Genomic DNA, 10,241 nt, shown 5'->3' on the forward strand with positions numbered 1-10,241 from the left:
TATTAGTGTGTGCACCTGAATGTGTGTGTTTTTATTTGTGTGGCAGATACAGAAACTTAGATCTCCCACTTTTCTTTTGTTTCTGAAAAGATGCTTTTTTATTACTAATTCAGTCTAAATGTTAACCATGGCATAATAAGAATAAGAATAAGAACAAGAATGAAATAAGTTTCATATACAAAAAGAAAAAAAAGCGACATTTTCATGTTTTTTTTTTTTTTTTTTTAACCGTATTTTCTTCATTGCTGCACTGATGAATGTAAGGTCTCTCACATCTTCTCAAGTCTCAGCATAACATCTGGAATGTAATCAGTAAGATGAGTGAAAGTGGGAAGAAGACTGAAAAACCTGGTCTCACAGGACAGGTTAGCAGGATGCTTGTGTCCTCACTCATAAGTAATAAAATGGATATTTGTTTTAGTAACGCATTTGTTTGTTCCTGTATTTACAGATCATGTCAGTTGGAGTGGGTTGTGTAACCGCTGTGCTGTTTAACCCTCACTGCTGTCAGTGTCGGAGAGGACGGAGCGTTAGGCTAAGCCTGTGTTTTCACACATGAGCAAAGTGTCACTTCTTCACAGCAGTGAAAGGCAAAGGTCAGAGGTCAAACCCATTATGGCATCAAAGGAGGACGGTGACATTCGATCAGCTGAGCTTGACGAAGCGCATGTTGCCACGGTAACCGAGGACACGGGGGACTTACAGTATTGTAGCCTTCTCTCATACGCTCTACACAATAAACGTGTGCACAATACCTTTGGTTTGGTTTAGGGAAAATTCTTTAAATGTTAGAACCGCTGTTATAGCACTTATCTTGCAACCTCTCAATCTCTCTCACTAGTATTCATTCATTATGCTTTCATTCTTTTCATTCATTCTAGCTTTTTTATGAATTTCCAAAGGTTCAGCTTTATAAAATACCCAGGTACATAAAAATCCCAGAAAAATGACGGATTAACAAAAAGTTACCTTTTAACACTTAACTATTAGTGTGATTCATTTATAGCAAAATAAATAAATAAATAAATAAATAAATAAATAAATAAATAAATAAATAAAAGGATGAGAATTTGAATATTGGTCTAATGCATAATTTCCATAAATTTGTATATTTGTCCATAGAAGAGGATCTGAAACAGAACCCATTAGATAGACAGACAGACAGATATACTGATATACAGATAGATAGATAGATAGATAGATAAAATAAATTTTTCAAAATAAAATAAAAAAGGTTCACGTTTAAAAAGAAATAAAAAAACAAACACTAGAGTTGATTAAATATATGAAGTGATTTCTGTATATGGGCCTTGGTCCTTCAGCTGATGATCCTTGCTCTGGATTTATAAACCTGATGTGTATAAAGTTAAAAGAGCAAGTACGATGTATTTAGACGTTATTTAATGTTCATAACATGAAGGCTAAATCTATTTTATAACTTAAAGCAAAATGGAAATGCTTGAGGAACTCCTGGATGTCTCTTTTATTGCGGATTGAAAATGCTTTAGTGGATATCTATTAGTAAAAAAAAATCATAAATATATAGAATAAATATCTAAGTATAATAAAAATAAAATAGACAAAAATGTACTCAAGTCAAGTCCAAAATCTTTAAACTGTGTCTGAAACTGAGTAGAAAATATAAAACCAAAATATAACCCTAATAAACTAATTCAGAGAAAAGTAAAACAAATGGAGGATCATTATAACTAATCAGAATCAGAATAAGTACTTAATAACATTAATAAATACAGATACTCCTAATGCATGCAGTAATAAATACAGATACTTTTTTTAACTACTTAAATTGCCAAAATTGCACGATTTTGATGTCATGACTTTCTATGAGTTTAAATAACTTTAAAATATTTAGATATCCGGTTAAAATCTAAAATGTTTATTTAATTACTAATGAAATAAATAAAAAAATTAAATAAAGCAGTTTTTGATTTGCTTTGAATTGCTTGAATATTTAATATATTAACAAAAGCCTAACATTTATTTTTATGTAGTAAACTATTAATTACTTAATTATTATTAAAAGTTAAAAGTTTATTACTAAACCTGAAACAGTCCAAACTAGACAAACAGACTAGTTTACCTAAATATTATAATTCTCACAAGTACATTTAATGAGCACTTTTATTTAACAGTAATTAAAAACAATCATAGATTGTTCTACCATAATGTTCGATTCTTGATTCCGATTGGTCAGAAGTTGCTGATTCATGTTATATAGCATCACAGGTTTGTATCAAAATGCTTCATCTAGTACATTAATACTGATATAATTTGTATAGTATTTAGCAGTTAATTCCCAGTCTTATGTATAAAAGACGTTCAGAATTAAAAATGTGAGCAAGGTTCATTTGTGGTTGTATCATTGAGTGACATCCAGTGACAGCCAATCAGCAGTAACTACTTCTCAATTGTATGTGGGAATGCATCACATCCAGCCTACCTGCAACATGCTTAATCAAAAGCTAATCAATGCTTTGGATATGTAGACTACATACAGAGATACGGAGTAATAAGATCTAAAACAGACAGACTGAAAAATTGCTTCTTCCCCCAGGCAGTCGAATGCTTAAATGCATCGCATGTCCTGTCAAGATTTGTGCAATAACCCCCTTCCTAGCCCCTCTACCCCAACTAGGTGCAATAATACTCTACATACCTACTACTTCAGTAGTGCAAGTGAAGTAATAAGGTGTGAAAAAGTGTCCTTTTTTTATTATTATTAAGGAAAAACAAAATCCAAACCATGTGGGTTTGGATTTTGTTTTCCCTTAATAATAAAAACCTTTACCTAAAAACTGAATGTTGCATTTACTTGTGTTATCTTTGAATAATGGAGGAGAAACCATAGTACTGAAACAGTATTGATAAGAGTCGTGAAGGACATTTTAATGGGAAGAGATTCTGGGAAATGTGTAGCTTTGATGATGCTGGATTTGAGCACAGCTTTTGATACCGTTGGCCACGGCATTTTATTAGCACGTCTTAGAGATGATGTTGGTATTAATGATGTGGCCTTGAAGTGGTTTGGTTCCTACCTCAGGGACAGAAAATGTTCAGTTAAGATCGGAAATTGTCTTTCTGACACTGTGGATGTTTTGTGTGGGGTCCCTCAGGGATCTATTCTTGGACCAAACTTTTTTCTCTGTATTTGTTGCCTCTGGGGTCTATTTTCAGATGCCACAATATTAATTACCACATCTATGCAGATGATTTGCAATTCTATTTTTCTTTGGACAAGCGTGCTGAATGGGAAAGTTTCAACATATGTTTAAATGAAGTGAAGGTATGGCTTGCGAGCAATTTTCTGCAATTAAATGAAAAATTTGTTAGGAACCTGGATGTCATTTTTGACACAGAACTTTGTTTTGACCGAAAAGTAAATGCTGTTGTGAAATCATCCTTTTATCAGTTAAGGAAGTTGTCCAAGCTGAAATCTATTCTTTCCAGAAAAGATTTGGAATCTGTTGTTCATGCTTTTATTTCTACGAGGTTGGACTATTGTAATGCCCTATTACCTGGGTTTGAATACATCTCTTATAGCTCGCCTTCAGTATGTTCAAAATGCTGCTGCTAGGCTTTTAACTGGCAGTAAGAAGAGGGATCACATAACACCTGTGTTAATTTCTTTACATTGGCTTCGGGTGTTATATAGGATAGAATATAAGGTCCTGATCACTGTGTATAAGGCCTTACATCGACAGGCTCCTGACTACATCAACGCTATGTTGAGCCCATCCAAAACTTCTCGCTCTTTGAGAGCAGATGAGCAAATGTTGGTGACTGTCCCGCGAACACGGTCGAGGAGGAGTGGAGATCGTGTATTCTCCGTGGCAGCTCCTGTGATATGGAATGGGCTACCGCTGTCTTTGAAATTGGCTCCCACTTTGGTTAGTTTTAAAGGACAATTAAAGACTTTCTTTTTTTCTAAGGCTTTTGCTTTATGAATGGTATGTTTTCCTGTGATACTGTGTATGGTTATTTTTGTACCTTTTATTTTATTGTTAGTTTGATGTGTTTAATGATTATACTTTTTATGACTTATATAATGATTTTTTACCATGTAAAGCACTTTGGTCCATTGTTATGATGTTGAAAGTGCTATACAAATAAATTTTGATTGATTGATTGATAATATTTAAATTTATTTGATGATCTGAAACAAGTGTTACAAACGTGCAAGAAAATAAAAAATCAGGAAGGGGCCAACACGTTACACCACTGTATATATATATAATTTCTTTTTTGTTTTCTTTTTTCCTCTCTCTTTTGCCATATGTATAATTAATGTTATGGAAAAGGAGAACTTTTTGGTAGAGCCAGATTCAACACCATTTTTGGGGATTTGAGATTTTTACACTTTCTCACTAACAGGACAAGCTGTGATTGATTTATTTATTTATTTATTTATTTATTTATTTATTTATTGGAGAAAAAAAAAGAAATAAAAAGAAGTGAAGATGGACCGACTGTTTAGTGTTGCTGTAACGTAAATAATAACAGGGACTTATTTCATGTTGTCTGAACATTATGAACATTAGCTGTTACAAGAAACCGATAAAAAGCTATTCTTTAATTGTAATATTCTTTAAAGAATAAAACACTTCAGGATGCACTTATATGAAAATAATAATAGAAATAACTTTAGAGTGCTTGCTATCTGAACATAATGTGTAGTGCTTTAATTAATCCCCCAACCAATAGAGGTAGAGTGTGGGTCATTCTGAGCATCGTTGTAAGTACATCATGACGAATAATCCGCTAAGAGCAGAGCAAGTTAAAAAAGCGCATTTACAAGGATCTATTAAGAGATTGTCTCTCAAAATGGACTACCTTCTCCCACTATGGCATTTACATGACGGCAAACAGACAGCTGGCGAGTCAGACGCTTCTGCAGCCAGTCAGACAGATGAGTGTTGTTGTGGTTGAGACACAGAGCAGGATCTGAAACACGGAGAGAATCCATAGTACATGTGTTAGCATGCTGTAGTGTCAGTTCCAGCTCAGACCATCAATTATGAATAGAGATATACAGAAACCGACCAGGGGTTCTGAGTCACTGCATGGATTCGGTGTTTTCCAATAGGAAAGCATTATTTTCCCTTTTTTTTGTGCTCTTTCAATGAATTTATTAAGCATTCCTCAAACTGCTTGCTTGCTAATTGGAATAATTTGCGGTAAAGATGATTTGAGATAACTGCTAATAATAATGCTATATGCTATTACACCAACAACAAGGTATGACTTTACATTAAAGTTCACTTTTATGTACATTTAACTCAACACAATGTTTAACTCTTTTTACCAATACACCGGTGTTCTTTACCACCAGCTGAATGGAACTCTTTTTTTTTTTTTTTATCAGTATAAACAAATGAATTAATTTTTGTCTGTGAGTGTCTTATTTATACTAAGTCAGGATTATGTTTGCTTTCAGTGTGGGACTTGTCAAGTCAAGTCACTTTTATTGTCACATCACCACATCACATGTGCCTTGGTGAGTGAAATTCTTTGGAGTGTTGGACTATTAGACATATTTACAATGCACTACACATTATATATATATATATATATATATATATATATATATATATATATATATATATATATATATATATATACGTATATATATACGTATATATATATACGTATATATATATATACGTATATATATATATATATATATATATATATATATATATATATATATATATATATATATATATATACACACACTGTATATGTTACGGTGCAACAGACTGTACAGATACAGAAATGTCCAGTGGTAACAGATAGATTAATGTCAAATAGATTATTATATTAATTAAATCAACTTTTGTTCTTCCTTCTGTTGAATAATATTACATTTTAAAAATTTAGTGGTTGAAAATAACAACAACTTTTAGGACCCAGAAATGGGTTGGATATCAACATTTAAAACCTTTATAAACTTTTCTATGGATATTTAATATGATATTTAACTATGGATATTTAATAAGAATTTCCCAGTATTGTGTCACGATTGTTTCCTGTATGCATGTCAATAATGCTTGAATCTTATTTTATTAAGTATTCACTTTACATGTCTTACATCTGTGAGTCAGATCACAGGTTTATACAGTATTAATTATAGAACATAGATTAAAATAACACATTAATTTTGTCACATATACATTACAGCACAGTGGAATTCCTTTTTTCACATATCCAAGCTTTGGAAATTAGGTTCAGAGCACAGGGTCACTGGAGAAGAGAGGGTTAGGGGCCTTGCACAAGGGCCCAACAGTAGCAGCCTGAACCCTGATCCTCTGATCAACAACCCAGAGCATTGATCACTTTAGCCAGCATTGCACCTATAATTGCACTAATGCATTATTGTTTCTATAGTAACAACTAATTCACAGGTACAGAATGATGGAAATGCTTAAAAATAAATAAATAAATAAATAAATAAATAAATAAATAAATAAATAAATAAATAAATAAATAAATAAAAATAATAGTGTTGGTTTTCTTTTGTCTGTTCTGAGTCTCCAAAGTCTTTTCTATAGACTTTTCTATTGTCACCCTACACTTCCTGGTGTGAATTTCTTTCTTTATTATCCACGAAATGCTGTTCATTGGGATTTGTTACTAGTGACTAATACAGTAAGTGATGTTAGTGTGTCCTAGACTTCTTTAATGCTTGGGTATGTGCAGCAGAGTAATACCTTGTGTAATAATGCTCTCTCATTCAAAAGTTCCGTGTGTTTGCCCTCTAGAGACGTTTGCGCTCAGTCGTGCAGGTGTTTACAATCAGAGCTGATATGGCGTCTGATATACCTGTTCATGGTGAATAACAATAAGAGCTGTCACTGTGATGGAATCCTAATCGGCAGGAAGGCGCTGGAGAGGTTAACTTCCTCCTTCACCTGAGCCAAGGGAACACTTTCATTCTGCACTACTTATTGCCTGATCTTTTTACATGGTCTCACTAAAGAGACATTCCCGCTTTATAAGCAGCTGTTTGAATATAGAAAAGAAAGCTGAGCGGCTTCTTGGATATGGGTTTCCTTTTATTTTCCAGGTGTTTCTGGAAGTGTCATGAGACAGAAGGGTTGGATGCAAATGCTGGGTGTTAATAACAAAACATGTCACAAAAATAAGAATAGGCAAAAGTAATTGGACAGGCTAAACAGGCAAAGCATATAATCTCAAATGAATATCAGATCTACTGTAGATGAGGTCTAAGAGGTCAGGAAAACAAGCAAAGTTCTGACGCAATGAGAAACTGAAATCAAGGGGTATACAAAGGGTAAGAAATAAACCTACATAATGGGAACATAAATAAAAGACTGGTGACTGGAAACGTGCTGGTGGTTACTTGGAGTGGAATCTGTGGAGGCCATGTTTGTTGGCCATGCCGAAACGGAGCCAGTGACGATACACAACGTGACAGAAAGAGAAGAACGTTTAGTTAATACAGAAACTTCTCTTTTTTTTTCGGAGAGTGTGGCAATAAGAGTGCACTTTTATATACCCAATAATAACGTATAAATTAAATAAGTTGTGTTTTCCCGTTCCAAAAAGGTTTCCAGCAGAACCCACTGAAGAGAAGGTTCATTTTTTTCCTGATACTTGTTTTGTTGTTTTTCTTAATAAATAATGTTCTTATGTTATCTCTAGATTTGCTTATGGATTTTGTTCCCATGGAGTCACCTATTCCTTGACAGGAGGACACAGCCATTCACAGACCCAGTGGGTTACCCTCAAGCCTGGCACCTTCTGGATTATATTTCTGGACTTTTGGGACATTTCTGGGCTTTTGGTTTTCTTTTTCCTCTGTGGACATCACTTTGCATCATCTCCAGTGAATGACGCTTCTTCACTTCGTGTTTGTGGAGGATGTCACCAGCCCGATCTGCTTTTTTTTTTTATTTCGCCTCACTTCTTGTTACAGGGATGTGTCTGTCCTTTGCTTTCCTTTCCTTTTTTTGTGGACATTTTCATGCTTCTGTGGGGGAGGTGGCTTGGTACCAGCTTATTTTGCCTTCCCTCTGTCCCTGCCTCCCTTTCTGGTTGTAGATCTGGCCATGGCTTGCCTGGGGTCATCACGCAGATTTCTGATCAGCTGTGGACGTTGCTAGGCTCGTCTGCTCAGCTGTGGATGATGCTCAGACCTTCTGCTTGGCTGTGGATGTCGCTTGGCCCTTATGATCTCCAGGTCATGATCTTGCTATATCCTTGCACAACGATCTGATCTCCCCTTCAGCCACAGCTCGCAACTTTGGGGTAACCATGGACAATCAACTGTCCTTTTCCTCTCATGTTGCTAACGTGACTCGCTCATGTCGGTTTCTTCTCTACAACATTAGAAGGATTCGGCCATTTTTGGCCACACAGACTGCTCAGGTACTTGTTCAGTCTCTTGTCATTTCTAGACTGGATTACTGCAATGCACTGCTGGCAGGTCTACCTATGAACGCAATCCGTCCTCTGCACATGATCCAAAATGCAGCTGCCCGGCTTGTTTTCAACCTGCCAAAGTTCTCGCATACCACCCCGCTGCTGCGATCCCTCCACTGGCTTCCGGTAGCTGCACGCATCCGATTCAAAACACTGATGCTGGCCTACAAAGCCAAAAATGGACCAGCTCCCTCTTACCTCAAAGCCCTCATCATTCCTCGCACTGCACCCCGCACCCTCCGATCTACCAGCACTGCTCGACTGGTTCCACCATCTCTCAGGGTAAGAGGCAAGTATACTACAAGACTCTTCTCTGTTCTGGCACCAAGGTGGTGGAATGAACTTCCCCTAGAGGTCCGGACAGCTGAGTCACTGGCTATTTTCAAGCACCGGTTGAAGACCTACTTATTCAGGAAACACTTCAACTAGCACTTCTTTCCTTATCTTTTGCATTAAAAAAAAACCTTTGACACTTTTTCATTGTAACTTTGAACAAATGTTTTAAACTCATGATATCTTAAGTATGTAACCTAGTGAACCAGCATTAATGTATTCAATGTTAGAGATTTAAGCACTTATGTACGTCGCTCTGGATAAGGGCGTCTGCCAAATGATGTAAATGTAAATGATTCCCTGTGGATGTCACTTGCATGGGTTGCATTGAAGCCACACCTTGAGGGGGACTACTGTCATGGATTGCTTAGACTATACCCTGCCTGAACACCAAAGGGATGTTCTGACAGACTTTGTTTTTGTCATGTAACATGTGTCTTTGTTTTTGTTTTGTGTTCACGCATTTGATCCTCAATTCATTTCCACCTCAGCATACCTGTTCCTTGTGTCTCAGTGATTGTCCTCCCTATATATATACCTGAACCTGTATACAGTATAATCCTTGTTGTGTCTCCTGGTTTCTGTTTTGTTATTTTAGTTGCTTAGTCTTCCCGAATGTTTTGTTGTTTTTCCTTAATAAACCCCCTTTTTCATGTTATCCCTGCATTTAAGTCTGATTCTGCTCTGTGGAGACACCTGCTTTTGAAAATTATTATATTAATTAAAAGGGTCCAAAAACCAAGATCCTGAAGCCAAGAAAGCAAAGAAGCCATTGCAAACATGTGAAAACCATGTAAAATCCCCAGGTCATGGTTCATCCTAAGCTAATGCTATCACTGTTTATCTAAAATCTATTTCATCTTGAAGAATTTCATTTGCAAACTTCTCTAGAACATTTCCACAGTGAGCTCTTGTTTGCACTGCACAGCAGCAGTTTGATTATATAAAAATATATAAAATTGCATGTTTATACCGCACTTACATCAAATAATTCCTTATAAAGTTTTCTTCTCTATGAGATTTGTTTTAGACATTTTTTTTTCTGTGCAATATCCCATTGCTGTCAACAACTGCTGCCACACAGATTCATTTACCTGAGCACCTCGGGCTCATAGGCTTCACGTCGGGTCGATCCGACCCCCGTGATATTTCCAAAGGTCACTATCATTATTGTTGCCTAGCAACCTGCCTTACACACTGTAGATATAAACATCAGTGACAGGTACACAGCGGCCCTGTGTATATGATCACAGAAGATTTCATAGTCTCTTATATAAAATAGACATTCGGATGGTTTCATTATCCAGTTTGAATAGATCATGAAGTCAATATATAGTCGTAAAGTGATACTCTTTAAGAGTGAAGCAATATAAACACTCAAGCTTATAATATTAAATTAAGTATATGAAGCATTGTGGCAAGAATCTACTTGATTTGCATATATT

At 35.6% G+C, this 10,241-nt stretch overlaps 1 pseudogene; it reads left to right on the forward strand.

The window, feature by feature from the left end:
* The first annotated feature begins 317 nt into the window (after positions 1-317).
* Positions 318-3,965, forward strand: LOC125141052 (annotated as a pseudogene).
* The last annotated feature ends 6,276 nt before the right edge of the window (positions 3,966-10,241 follow it).

The sequence above is a fragment of the Tachysurus fulvidraco genome, chromosome 4 (genome assembly GCF_022655615.1).
Source record: "Tachysurus fulvidraco isolate hzauxx_2018 chromosome 4, HZAU_PFXX_2.0, whole genome shotgun sequence".
In the NCBI taxonomy this organism is placed as follows: domain Eukaryota; kingdom Metazoa; phylum Chordata; class Actinopteri; order Siluriformes; family Bagridae; genus Tachysurus; species Tachysurus fulvidraco.